Raw genomic sequence first — 13,437 nt, 5'->3', positions numbered from 1 at the left:
ATTTGGGTGTAGTGATGGATGCAGACCTAAACTTAGAAAAACACATTAAAACAATAACAAAATCAGCTTACTATCACCTCAAGAATGTTTCAAGGATAAAAGATCTGATGTCTCAACAGGACCTGGAAAAACTAGTCCATGCATTCATCTTTAGCAGGCTTGATTACTGTAACAGCATCTTTACAGGTCTACCTAAAAAATCAGTCAGACAATTCAATTCAATTCAATTCAATTTTATTTATATAGCGCCAAATCACAACAAAAGTCGCCTCAAGGCGCTTTATATTGTACAGTAGATCGCACAATAATAAATACAGAGAAAAACCCAACAATCATATGACCCCCTATGAGCAAGCACTTTGGCGACAGTGGGAAGGAAAAACTCCCTTTTAACAGGAAGAAACCTCCGGCAGAACCAGGCTCAGGGAGGGCGGCCATCTGCTGCGACCGGTTGGGGTGAAAGAAGGAAAACAGGATGAAAGACATGCTGTGGAAGAGAGACAGAGATTAATAACAGATATGATTCGATGCAGAGAGGTCTATTAGCACATAGTGAGTGAGAAAGGTGACTGGAAGGGAAAAACTCAATGCATGGGAATCCCCGGCAGCCTACGTCTATTGCAGCATAACTAAGGGAGGATTCAGGGTCACCTGGTCCAGCCCTAACTATATGCTTTAGCAAAAAGGAAAGTTTTAAGCCTAATCTTGAAAGTAGAGATAGTGTCTGTCTCCCGAATCCAAACTGGAAGTTGGTTCCACAGAAGAGGGGCCTGAAAACTGAAGGCTCTGCCTCCCATTCTACTTTTAAATACTCTAGGAACAGCAAGTAGGCCTGCAGTGCAAGAGCGAAGTGCTCTAATAGGGTGATATGGTACTACAAGGTCATTAAGATAAGATGGGGCCTGATTATTTAAGACCTTGTATGTGAGGAGCAGGATTTTGAATTCAATTCTGGATTTAACAGGAAGCCAATGAAGGGAAGCCAAAACAGGAGAAATCTGCTCTCTCTTTCTAGTCCCTGTCAGTACTCTTGCTGCAGCATTTTGGATTAGCTGAAGGCTTTTCAGCGAGTTTTTAGGACATCCTGATAATAAAGAATTACAGTAGTCCAGCCTGGAAGTAATAAATGCATGAACTAGTTTTTCAGCATCACTCTGAGACAGGATATTTCTAATTTTAGAGATGTTGCGCAAATGGAAGAAAGCAGTCTTACATATTTGTTTAATATGTGCGTTGAAGGACATGTCCTGGTCAAAAATGACTCCAAGGTTTCTCACAGCATTACTGGAGGCCAAGGTAATGCCATCCAGAGTAAGAATCTGCTTAGATACCATATTTCTAAGATTTTCAGGGCCGAGTACAATAACCTCAGTTTTATCTGAATTAAGAAGCAGAAAGTTAGCGGCCATCCAGGTCTTTATGTCTTTAAGACATTCCTGCAGTTTAACTAATTGGTCTGTGTTACCTGGCTTCATGGATAGATAGAGCTGCGTGTCATCTGCATAGCAGTGAAAATTTATGCTATGTCTTCTAATGATGCTGCCTAAGGGAAGCATGTATAATGTAAATAGAATTGGTCCTAGCACTGAACCCTGTGGAACACCATAATTGACCTTAGTGTGTGAAGAGGACTCTCCATTTACATGTACAAATTGGAGTCTATTAGATAGATATGATACAAACCACTGCAGTGCAGTACCTGTAATACCTACAGCATGTTCTAATCGCTCTAATAGGATATTATGGTCAACAGTATCGAATGCAGCACTGAGGTCTAGCAGGACAAGCACAGAGATGAGTCCACTGTCAGAGGCCATAAGAAGATCATTTGTAACCTTCACTAAAGCTGTTTCTGTGCTGTGATGAGCTCTGAAACCTGACTGAAACTCTTCAAATAAGCCATTCCTCTGCAGATGATCTGTTAGCTGTTTGACAACTACTCTTTCAAGGATTTTTGATATGAAAGGAAGGTTGGAGATTGGCCTATAATTAGCTAAGACAGCTGGGTCTAGAGATGGCTTTTTAAGTAAAGGTTTAACTACAGCCAGCTTGAAGGCCTGTGGTACATAGTCGATTATTAGAGATAGGTTGATCATATTTAAGATTGAAGCATTAATTAATGGCAGGACCTCTTTGAGCAGTTTTGTAGGAATGGGGTCTAAAAGACACGTTGATGGTTTGGAGGAATTAATTATTGAAGTTAACTCAGAAAGATCAATTGGAGAAAAAGAGTCTAACTTGACATTGATGGTACTAAAAGTAGCTGTAGATAATGTTACATCTGTGGGATGATTATTGGTAATTTTTTCTCTAATGATAAAAATTTTATTTGTGAAGAAGTTCATGAAGTCATTACTAGTTAACGTTAAAGGGATTGTTGGCTCAGTAGAGCTCTGACTTTTTGTCAGCCTGGCTACAGTGCTGAAGAGAAACCTGGGGTTGTTCTTATTTTCTTCAATCAGTGACGAATAGTAAGATGTTCTGGCTTTGCGGAGGGCTTTCTTATAAAGCAGCAAACTATTTCTCCAGGCTAAATGATGATCCTCTAAATTTGTGACACGCCATTTCCTCTCCAGCTTACGAGTTATCTGCTTTAGGCTACGTGTTTGAGAATTATACCACGGAGTCAGGGACTTTGGATTTGAGGCCTTAGTTTTCACAGGAGCTACAGTATCCAGAGTCGTACGTAGTGAGGAGGTAAAATTATTAACAAGATAATCGACCTCTGTTGGAGTAGCGTTCAGATAGCTGCTCTGCTCTATGTTGGTACAGGGCATTGAAGATGATAACAGTGGGTGGATTATATTCTTAAACTTAGTTACAGCACTTTCAGAAAGACATCTACTTTGATAAAGTCTACTCTCCACTGCTGTGTAATCAATTATTGTAAATGTAAATGTTATCAGGAAATGATCAGACAGCAGAGGGTTTTCAGGAAACACTGTTAAATGTTCAGTTTCTATGCCATACGTTAAAACAAGATCTAGAGTGTGATTAAAGTGGTGGGTGGGTTCTTTTACATTTTGAGAGAAGCCAATTGAGTCTAATAACAGATTAAATGCGATGTTGAGGCTGTCATTTATAGCATCTACATGGATGTTAAAATCACCCACAATAATTATTTTATCTGAGCTGAGCACTAAATCAGATAAAAAGTCTGAGAAATCAGAGAGAAACTCTGTGTAAGGCCCAGGTGGACGATAGATGATAACAAGTAAGACTGGTTTCTGAGTTTTACAGCTGGGGTGGACGAGGCTAAGCATCAGGCTTTCAAATGAATTAAAAGTCTGTCTTTGTCTTTCGTTAATTAATAGGCTGGTGTGAAAAATTGCTGCCACACCGCCCCCTCGGCCTGTGCTTCGAGATTTCTGGTAGTTAGAATGACTCGGGGGTGTTGATTCATTTAAACTAACATACTCATCCTGCTGCAACCAGGTTTCTGTAAGGCAGAGTAAATCGATTTGTTGATCAATTATTAAGTCATGTACTAACAGAGACTTGGAGGAGAGAGACCTAATATTTAATAATCCACATTTCACTGTTTTACTCTTTGGTTCAGATGTGGATACTGTATTGTTCTTTCTTTGTGATTTTTTATGTTTAAGTTGTTTATTGCTGGTTTTTGGTTTGTTTTTTGTCTTTTTGGGAGCTGACACAGTCTCAATGGAGATGGGTTTTTGGGGGGGTAGCAGGAGGAGAGAAGCTGCAGAGAGGCGTGTAAGACTGGAACTCTGCTTCCTGGTCCCAACTCTGGATAGTCATATTTTGGGGGGTTTAATAAATTTGTCCATATTTCTAGAAATGAGAGCTGCTCCATCCAAAGTGGGATGGATGCCGTCTCTCCTAACAAGACCAGGTTTCCTCCAGAAGGTTTGCCAATTATCTATGAAGCCCACATCGTTTCTGGGACACCACTCAGACAGCCAGCAATTTAAGGAGAACATGCGGCTAAACATGTCACTCCTGGTCTGATTGGGGAGGGGACCAGAGAAAACTACAGAGTCCGACATTGTTTTGGCAAAGTTACACACCGATTCAATATTGATTTTAGTGACCTCCGATTGGCGTAACCGGGTGTCATTACTGCCGACGTGAATTATGATCTTACTGTATTTACGTTTACCCTTAGCCAGCAGTTTTAAATTTCCTTCAGTGTCGCCTGCTCTGGCCCCTGGAAGGCAATTGACTATGGTTGCCGGTGTCTCTAGCTTCACATGTCTGAGAACAGAATCACCAATTACCAGAGTTTGACCCCCGGCGGGTGTGTCGCCGAGTGGGGAAAAACGGTTAGACACATGAACAGGTTGGTGGTGTACCTGGGGCTTCAGTTTAAGACTATGCTTCCTCCTCACCGTCACCCAGCCGCCCTCTTTCCCCAGCTGCTTGGGGTCTGCCGGGGAACAGCTAGCGGGGCCTACGCTATCTTCGGCTGCACCAGCTACAGGGGCCTGGCTAGCTACGGGTGAATGAAGGGTGCGAAGCCGAGTCTCCAATTCAGTAATCCTGGCCTCCAGAGCTGCAAATATGCTACATTTGTTACAGGTATCATTACTGTTGCCCTATCAAATATGTATGTGCTCTTAAACTGAAAGGTATAAATACGGAAGTGTGTGGTCAATAAAAGATGGCGCAAAGGAAGGCGTGTGCCTCGGATGTAAAAGTCGAACAACGTGTATGTGGTTTATTCCTCCATGAGAAGTATGGGATACCACGGTATTTCCTGCCCTAGAGAATGGAACCCGCAACAGGTTATGGGCCCAGGAGGGATGTGGGAAGCCGGTGGAACCGTCTGTGCTTCGACGGGGACGAGAGACACTACGAATTGTGGGAAACAAAGTTCCTGGGATACCTGCGGCTACTTGGGCTAAGGGCCGCCATTTTGGACGAGCCCGGCGAGTCGGATGAAGACGACAAGGACTTGGATGACAAAAATGAAGTAGCTTATGCAGAGTTAATCCAGGTATTGGATGACAGAAGTCTTTCACTTGTGATGAGAGATGCCAAGGATGACGGACGGAAAGCGTTGAAGATTCTGAGAGAGCACTACGCTGGTAAGGGGCCACCACGTGTGATTAGCCTGTACACAGAGCTAACGTCGCTACAGAAAATGCCCAGTGAGAGCGTCACAGACTATATGATAAGGGCTGAGACTGCCATTACAGCTCTGAGGAATGCAGAAGAGACATTAAGTGATGGACTGCTTATTGCAATGGTGTTAAAAGGGTTGCCTGAATCTTTCAAGCCATTCTCCATACACGTAACCCACAGTGACAAAGCAATGACATTTAGTGAATTTAAAGCTAAATTAAGAAGCTATGAGAGCACCGAAAAGGCCACATGTTCTGAAGATAATGTGATGAAGGCAAATAACTGGAAGAAAGAGAGAGACAATGCAGAAATCATGTTACAACTGTGAGAAAAAGGGTCATATAGCACGTGAGTGTTACACAAAGGCCGAAAGGAAAGAACAAAAAGAGAAGCAGTGGTGCGGTTACTGCAAAAGCTCAACGCATAAGGACAGTGACTGTCGCCGACGAAAGAAGACTACTGCTAAACACGTAACTGATGCAGAAGATCATAGTTTCGTGTTCAAAGCTAAAGACTGTGTAAATCAAGGGCTGAAACAGAGAGGCCTAATGGTTGACACAGGGGCTACTTCTCACATTATTACGGACATTCAGAGATTCAAAAGTTTTGACGAGACGTTCACACCTGGAAGACACTTCATGGAGTTAGCTAACGGGATGAGGACGAGTGGGGTCGCACTGAAGAGGGGAGATGTGGAGGTCTATCTACAAGACAGCGAGGGACGAAAGGTGAAGGCGACACTGGAGGGGGCACTTTACATTCCCTCTTACCCGCAAGATATCTTCTCGGTCCAGGCGGCGACGGCCAAAGGAGCCTCAGTAACCTTCAAGAAGGGCTGCAACCAGCTTATCCATAAGAACGGGACAAGGTTTCAGATAAGTGAATATGAACGCTTATACTATTTGAACAGTGTTACATCTGATCATCATGTTGACAACGACGAATGCAATGGCTGTCATGATGTAGAGACTTGGCACAAAATCCTCAGCCACTGTAACTATGAAGACTTGGTTAAACTAGAGAACATTACCGAGGGTATGAAAATAAAAGGTAAAACTAAACATTATCAAGACTGTGAAGTGTGTATAAAAGGGAAATTTACCCAAACCAGGAATAGAGAGCCTGATGAAAGAGCAGAAGAAGCATTGGAGCTAGTGCACACTGACTTGGCCGGACCAATAGAACCAGAAGCTAAAGATGGGTTCAGGTACACGTTAGCATTTACTGATGATTACTCAGGCACAATGTTTGTGTACTTTTTAAAGGCTAAAAGTGACACTGTAAAAGCAACTGAAAGATTTTTGGCAGACGTCGCCCCCTATGGGCAGGTAAAGAGAATTAGATCAGACAATGGAACTGAATTTACATCTAAAGAGTTTCAGACATTGTTAAATAAAAACATGATAAAGCATGAGACATCAGCGCTGTATTCGCCTCATCAGAATGGGACTGCCGAGAGACAATGGCGAACACTTTTTGAGATGGCACAGTGTATGTTGATTGAAAGTAACCTGCCAAAGAGACTATGGACTTATGCTGTTATGGCTGCCGCAGTAATTCGTAATAGGTGTTACGTCAGACGCACAAAGCAAACCCCTTATTACATGCTGACAGGAAAGAAGCCAGACATGTCGAGGATGGGGATTTTTGGATCAGTTTGCTACGGTTACGGGCACAACAAAAAGAAGTTAGATGCGAGATGTGACGAAGGGGTTTTTGTGGGTTATGATAAAAACAGTCCGTCGTATCTAATCTACTACCCTAAAACAGGACGGGTTCTTAAACATAGGTTGGTCAAGTTCCTCACTAAAAGTGTAGTTGAGCACCAAACCCAGACTATTCAGGATGATGACAATGAAGATAATGACCTGACTCCAGGGGACATTTTGCAGTACCCCGCTAGAATGGACAAAACAGGGAATGACCAGAGATCAAATGAAAGTATGATCCTTGAACCTGAAAGTGGTATTCAGGACAATGGTATAAATGACACACAAAACTCAGACAAACAGAGTGACAGAACAGAGTCTGAACGATATCCTAAACGAAACAGGAGAAGGCCAGATTACCTGAAAGACTATGTCCAAACTGCAGAAGATGACCAAACATCACTGACTGTAGATTATTGTTACAGGGTGATGTATAACATACCAAAGACATTTGAAGAAGCTATGCAGTCATCAAACTCTAAGTGTTGGTCAGACGCTATGGAAGATGAAATGAGATCTTTGAAAGACAATAATACATTCACTCTAACCACGCTGCCAGAAGGTAAAAATGCAGTGGGAGGGAGATGGGTGTATGTGATAAAAGAGAACCCGAATCGGACTAAAACATTTAAAGCAAGATATGTTGCTAAAGGCTATAGCCAAGTTCAAGGCATTGATTACAAAGAAACCTTTTCGCCGACTGCGGATATGACATCGGTGCGTATTCTGATGCAATTAGCAGTACAGTACAACTTTACACTCCATCAAATGGATGTGAAGACTGCTTATTTGCACGCCCCAATCGATTGTGAGGTGTATATGCAGCAACCAGAAGGTTTTGAAGTAAAATCAGACACAGGTGAAAAACTGGTCTGCAAACTAAACAAATCACTATATGGTTTGAAACAATCTGGCAGGAACTGGAATAAGATGTTACATGACCATTTATGTGAAAAAGGTTACAAACAAAATCCTGTAGACCATTGTGTATATTCCAGACAGACAGCGAGTGAGACAGTGATTCTTATCATTTGGGTTGATGATGTAATCATAGCTGCCAACAGTGAAGATGCTATTGGAAACGTGAAACAAATGTTGAATGAGAAATTTAAGATGAAGGATCTTGGTGAGCTCAAACATTTCTTGGGTATTGACTGTATACAAGAGAACCATGAGATAAGACTAAACCAGACACGGTACGTCACAAAAGTCCTGGAAAAGTTTAAAATGTCTGACTGTAAGCCACGTTGTACTCCTTGTGAACTCAAAAATGACTTTGATGCACATGGTGAATCAGTTGATTCAGGAAAATATAGAGAATTAGTGGGCAGTTTGATTTACTTAATGACATGTACAAGACCAGATTTGAGTTGGATAGTGAGTAAACTGTCACAATCTCTGTCTGAGCCAAAAGAGCATCATTGGACAGCAGCAAAACATGTGTTACGTTACCTTAAGGGGACACTAAACAAAGAGCTGTGCTATAAAAGAACAGAAGGAAACTTAAATCTTATAGCATACAGCGATGCAGATTGGGCCACAGATTTGAGTGACAGGAGAAGTACAACGGGTTATTGTTTTGTACTATCCAAAAATGGGCCAGTCATTTGCTGGAAAACCAGGAAGCAAGCTACAGTAGCTTTGTCAATGTGCGAGGCAGAGTACATGGCGATGGCCGCCACAGTACAAGAAAGCTTATACCTCTCACAGCTACTTAATGGCATGGACATGAAAAGGCACTATTCACCAGTTACTGTTTTTGCAGATAATCAAGGTGCAATTGCATTGTCCAAAAATCCTATAAACCGTCAAAGATGTAAACATATTGATGTCAAGTATCATTTTATTAGGTCTGCTATAACTGAGAAGGAAGTACAAGTTGAATATTGTGCAACAGAAGACATGGTAGCAGACATCATGACTAAGTCTGTAAGTAGAGTGAAAATGGATAAGTTTACGCATGTTTTGTTTGGAACATAAATGTTAATCTGTGAATGTTATGTAAGTATGTATATCATGTAAATGTGTAATGTACAGTGTTAAGAGCAAGTGGGGGTGTTGCCCTATCAAATATGTATGTGCTCTTAAACTGAAAGGTATAAATACGGAAGTGTGTGGTCAATAAAAGATGGCGCAAAGGAAGGCGTGTGCCTCGGATGTAAAAGTCGAACAACGTGTATGTGGTTTATTCCTCCATGAGAAGTACGGGATACCACGGTATTTCCTGCCCTAGAGAATGGAACCCGCAACAATTACTGCTAAAGGAGGCCGAGGAGTAACTAAACATCTGACACAATGAGCAGGGAAGTGCAGGAGGGACAGGTGAAGTAGCCATGGTGCTAGCGAGTCGGCTACGAGCTAAGCTAAGCTAGCGAAACAGTAAAGAGACAGTGAGTGAATACTTTGGCTATAAATTAGGTAGTGAGTACACAGAAAGGGTGATTCAGATGAAGCACGTTAAGATTATACTATGAAAAAGGGATGTATCAAAAGATTTAAATTAAATTGCTAAGCAGAAAAGCTACTCAGAAACACCACTGTGTTTGAGCAGGAACAGGAAGTGATACTCTACCACAAAGCGAGCGAACACCAAGTGACAGCGCCACCAAGAGTCTGGATGTTGGTCGTTACACCTGCAGACAGTACAAAACAGCAACAGGATCACAAGGAGGTCCAGACTTTATGATATAACTACAGCTCATTCAGAACTCTGCTGCTCGAGTCCTCACTAAGACCAAAAAAGTGGACCACATCAGTCCAGCTCTGAGGTCTTTACACTGGCTGCCTGTCCGTCAGAGGATAGACTTTAAAGTTCTGATGCTGGTCTATAAAGCTCTGAATGGTTTAGGACCAAAATACATCAGTGACCTCCTGACCCAGTATGAACCTTCCAGATCCCTCAGGTCATCTGGATCCGGTCTGTTATCAGTTCCTAGAGTCAGAACCAGACACGGAGAAGCTGCATTCAGCTTTTATGCTCCATATATACTCCCAGAAAGCCTCAGATCAGCTGAAACACTCAGTTTATTTAAATCCAGGTTGAAGACTCACCTATTCTCAGCTGCATTTGAATAAAGCACCAAATCCACACTCAAGTTTAAATTTCAAAACCTACTTTTTAACTACTGATTTTATCTACTGTTCTGATTTTATCTACTGTTTTGATATTTGATTTTACACACTGTTTTGTTTGTTTGTTTGCTTGCTTGTTTTAATCAAATTTAAATCATGCTTTTTATTTGTTTTTGTTTTTAATGTCTCTGTAAAGCACTTTGAATCACCTTGTTGTTGAATTGTGCTATATAAATAAACTTGCCTTGCCTTGCCTACTCTTATTAATCTTTCTGGGTCACAAAATAAAATTTTAATACATTTTCAGGCGAGAATGTGGATGTGTAAACTTTAAATATCTGCTCGGTTTATCAAGATATCGCATATTTGTAAAAGTGCTCCGACATTTTCGAAGACGTCTGTTACCCACCAGCTCGATAGCGAGCCGGGAGCTCGAGGGTCACTGGAGCCGCCGAGAACGGCACAACTCCCGGCACATCATTTTCAGATCACCGCGGTCTTTCGCTACTCAGGTTAAACGTAATATATAAGTCACTTAGACAACCTAAAAATGTTATTGTTGGGCTTTTTTCAGTGTTTTATTTGTTCCTGAGTAAATCGGTTTGGTTGAGATTAAAGTTATAGTTTTCACACAGCTGAATAAACGTCAAACAGAAAACTGAATAAACAGAAGTGTGAGACGGTCGAGAATTTACACCAGTGTCCTGTTATATTTCAGATAGCAGGGAGCAGACGGCTGAGTTTATTAAACTCCACCGAGGCAGCGGTGACGCTAATCTGAAGGCTAGACCGTCCCATTTCACAGGCGTTTACTTCAGGCCTACCCGACCTTCTGAGGACCCGGCCCACGTAGACTGCGAAGGCCGGGTCCTCAGGAGGATGCAGCCCATTTGGACACGACTCACAAGTACGTACAAGTATGCATATTGAGACAGGCCCACTGTTTGTACCTGTTCTATTTGTTTCCATTTATTTCCATCGTGATTCATAGTGAATTAAATAAAGCACTTTCTAACTCCGTGAATAGAAATGTGATGAGGGACAGCGCGACACGGAACAGAGGGAGATTCTGGCATAAATACACAGAAGGTCATGAGAGACAAGGGAACATACGGGGAGCACAGCTGAGGACAATTACACATAACAAGACAGGGAGGACACAGAACTGGAAAATCCTGACCAAGATGGGGACCTTAAACGTAACACAGGGAGGACAGAGACGACAGGAGGGGGCACAGAGAGCACGGGGAGAGCACAGACATAACAGGCTGGGAAACATGATGAACATGATGGAATTAAACACAAGTGAAAAAAGCCACAAGAATTCACAATTAAATAAACGCAGACACATAAATGGAGATAAAGGGCAAAGACACACGGGGAAATCTAACCAACTATACTGATCAGACAACCTAGGGATTTTAAGAATACAGATTAACTTAAAACAGAAGTCAAAACTCAAAACACCGGGTTAAAAGTCTCCATGACAAATACAACATATGCAAACCAGAGAATTGCAAAAAATAACTCTTTTACATGAAACGCTTTTGTTTGATAGAAAAGGACACATAAACAGAAAGTCGAATAAAAAAAAGAATGACTTGAAAAAAAAAGGACATTATCTTGTGTTTAGTTTCACATTTAGTTCCAAACTCTGCCTGCAGGGCTGCACCTGAAGGCCTCCTTTAAATACACACTTCTCAGTCAGTCTCCTCATGGTGAGGAACACCATGTTGTGTTGTGTATGAAGTGTGGAGAGGAGTCTGGTGTTATAATAATCTTGTGACAAGAAGTAGTTCTGATGGAGTAAACCAGTTTTTTTTATTCTGCTTGCACATTCAGCTTTCTGCTGAAGAAGCTGGGATGCAGGAATGATGAAGGCAACTTCAGTTATTGACTATTGTCATCTTTCTCTTTTACTGCAGCATTAATTACAGTGTTTATGAGAAGCATTCAGAGGTTTTGGAGTGAGTCTGCCTTGATGTGCAACTGAATTCCTCTTATAGAGAATAAATATGCTGATGCTGAGCGGCTGCTGTTCTTCAGCTTGTAGAAACCATCATACACTTGCTGCCATACACTACACACCTATGCTTATTTGTTTATACTGGTTTTCTTTGTCATGGATTCTGAGTAAACTGAGAATCAGCTGATCTAACCTCTGACCTACAAGTTACCCACATTCAATTTTTAGCTGCCAAAACACTCGATATCCATCTGTAAGAATTTACATTTTACTATGTTTAACTTGTGTTTCCAGTGTTCACTTTCTGGTGGGCTAAAGGAGATGTGACCACAAGTATGAAGATGAGGAAGTTGGACTTCTGCTGAATGATCATCATTGCAGCTGTCAGAGACATGCACACACAAAGCTGAAGCCCCACAGAGCTTCAGTCTATATCAGAATGAAGTATTTACTCTAAGAAATGCACTAAAGACTGAAAGCAAGAATTTGACCTTTTGATATTTCTTCCTGAGTCAGTGTGTAAATATAGGTGATACAATTGGATCTCTTAGTCTGAGTCTGTGTTATAAAGGATTAAATGATAAATATAATCTACAGTTTAACTTTGTTTGTTTCTTAATTCTGGTTAATGTGTTTGTAGGTTCAGGGTTGAGGACTTTTAAGACTTGATGACAACAGCAGCAGTGTTAGTTGTAGGTCATTGGACTGTGGTCAAATGATGGAGTTCTCACACAGTTAAAATAAAGTGAAAGAAATCACATTTTATTTTACTGTAACACAAATGTTACTATATTAATAACCCATTAGAGTGATGTTAAAGCTCACTGTCAGGAACACTGGGCGAGATGGACTCAGTGGCAGTTTAGTGCATTTATTCACAGTGAAACACCAGGGTCAGATACACAGGGATCCTGTTTCCTGTCCTGGGAAATGTCCCGCAGGCAGAGACGGACTCAGGCGCAGACCAGACCAACTAGAATTACAGTAACAAGTGAATTTACAAACACACCATGTGAAACTATACACAGTGAACAGGGATTTTCAGTGGTGCAGGGTAAAAAGGGAAGAGAGTACAAACATGCTCCGCTCGTTCGCTCCTCTCTCATTTGTCTTCAGCACTCTCACCCACTCCACTCCACGCCATGCTGCCAGAGAAACAGATCAAGGAAAAAGGACAGGTCCAGGAGTTTATGCACAGCAGAAACGTGGTTAAAACAAACTGAGAAATCACGCAAGAAACAGATTATCAGAGCTGTACTGACAAGTATGACTCAATGATCCAGCCAAGACGCCTTCTGAGCCCTCAGCTTAAATAGCAGCCCAGGAGTCAAGGTAATCAGGCAGATTGACAGCGGGCGCGTGGGCCAAGGGTGGGAGCCCAGCTGAGCTCTGCCCAGGCAGACGGGTGAGAGACAGAGAGGTCAGAGAGAGACTAACTCAAAACAACATGTGGCCTGGAAACTAGGCCGAGACACAGAGATCATGACAGGAAAGGGGTCATCCAAGAAATCCAAACTCTTGATGTGATGATTACACGACGGTGAGCGAAGTAACAACTGCAGAGCGTATGTTGAATTAAATGGGAGAATCCAGAGACCATGA

The sequence above is a fragment of the Oreochromis niloticus genome, unplaced genomic scaffold (genome assembly GCF_001858045.2).
Source record: "Oreochromis niloticus isolate F11D_XX unplaced genomic scaffold, O_niloticus_UMD_NMBU tig00007364_pilon, whole genome shotgun sequence".
Taxonomy (NCBI): domain Eukaryota; kingdom Metazoa; phylum Chordata; class Actinopteri; order Cichliformes; family Cichlidae; genus Oreochromis; species Oreochromis niloticus.
This window is presented reverse-complemented; position numbering follows the sequence as displayed.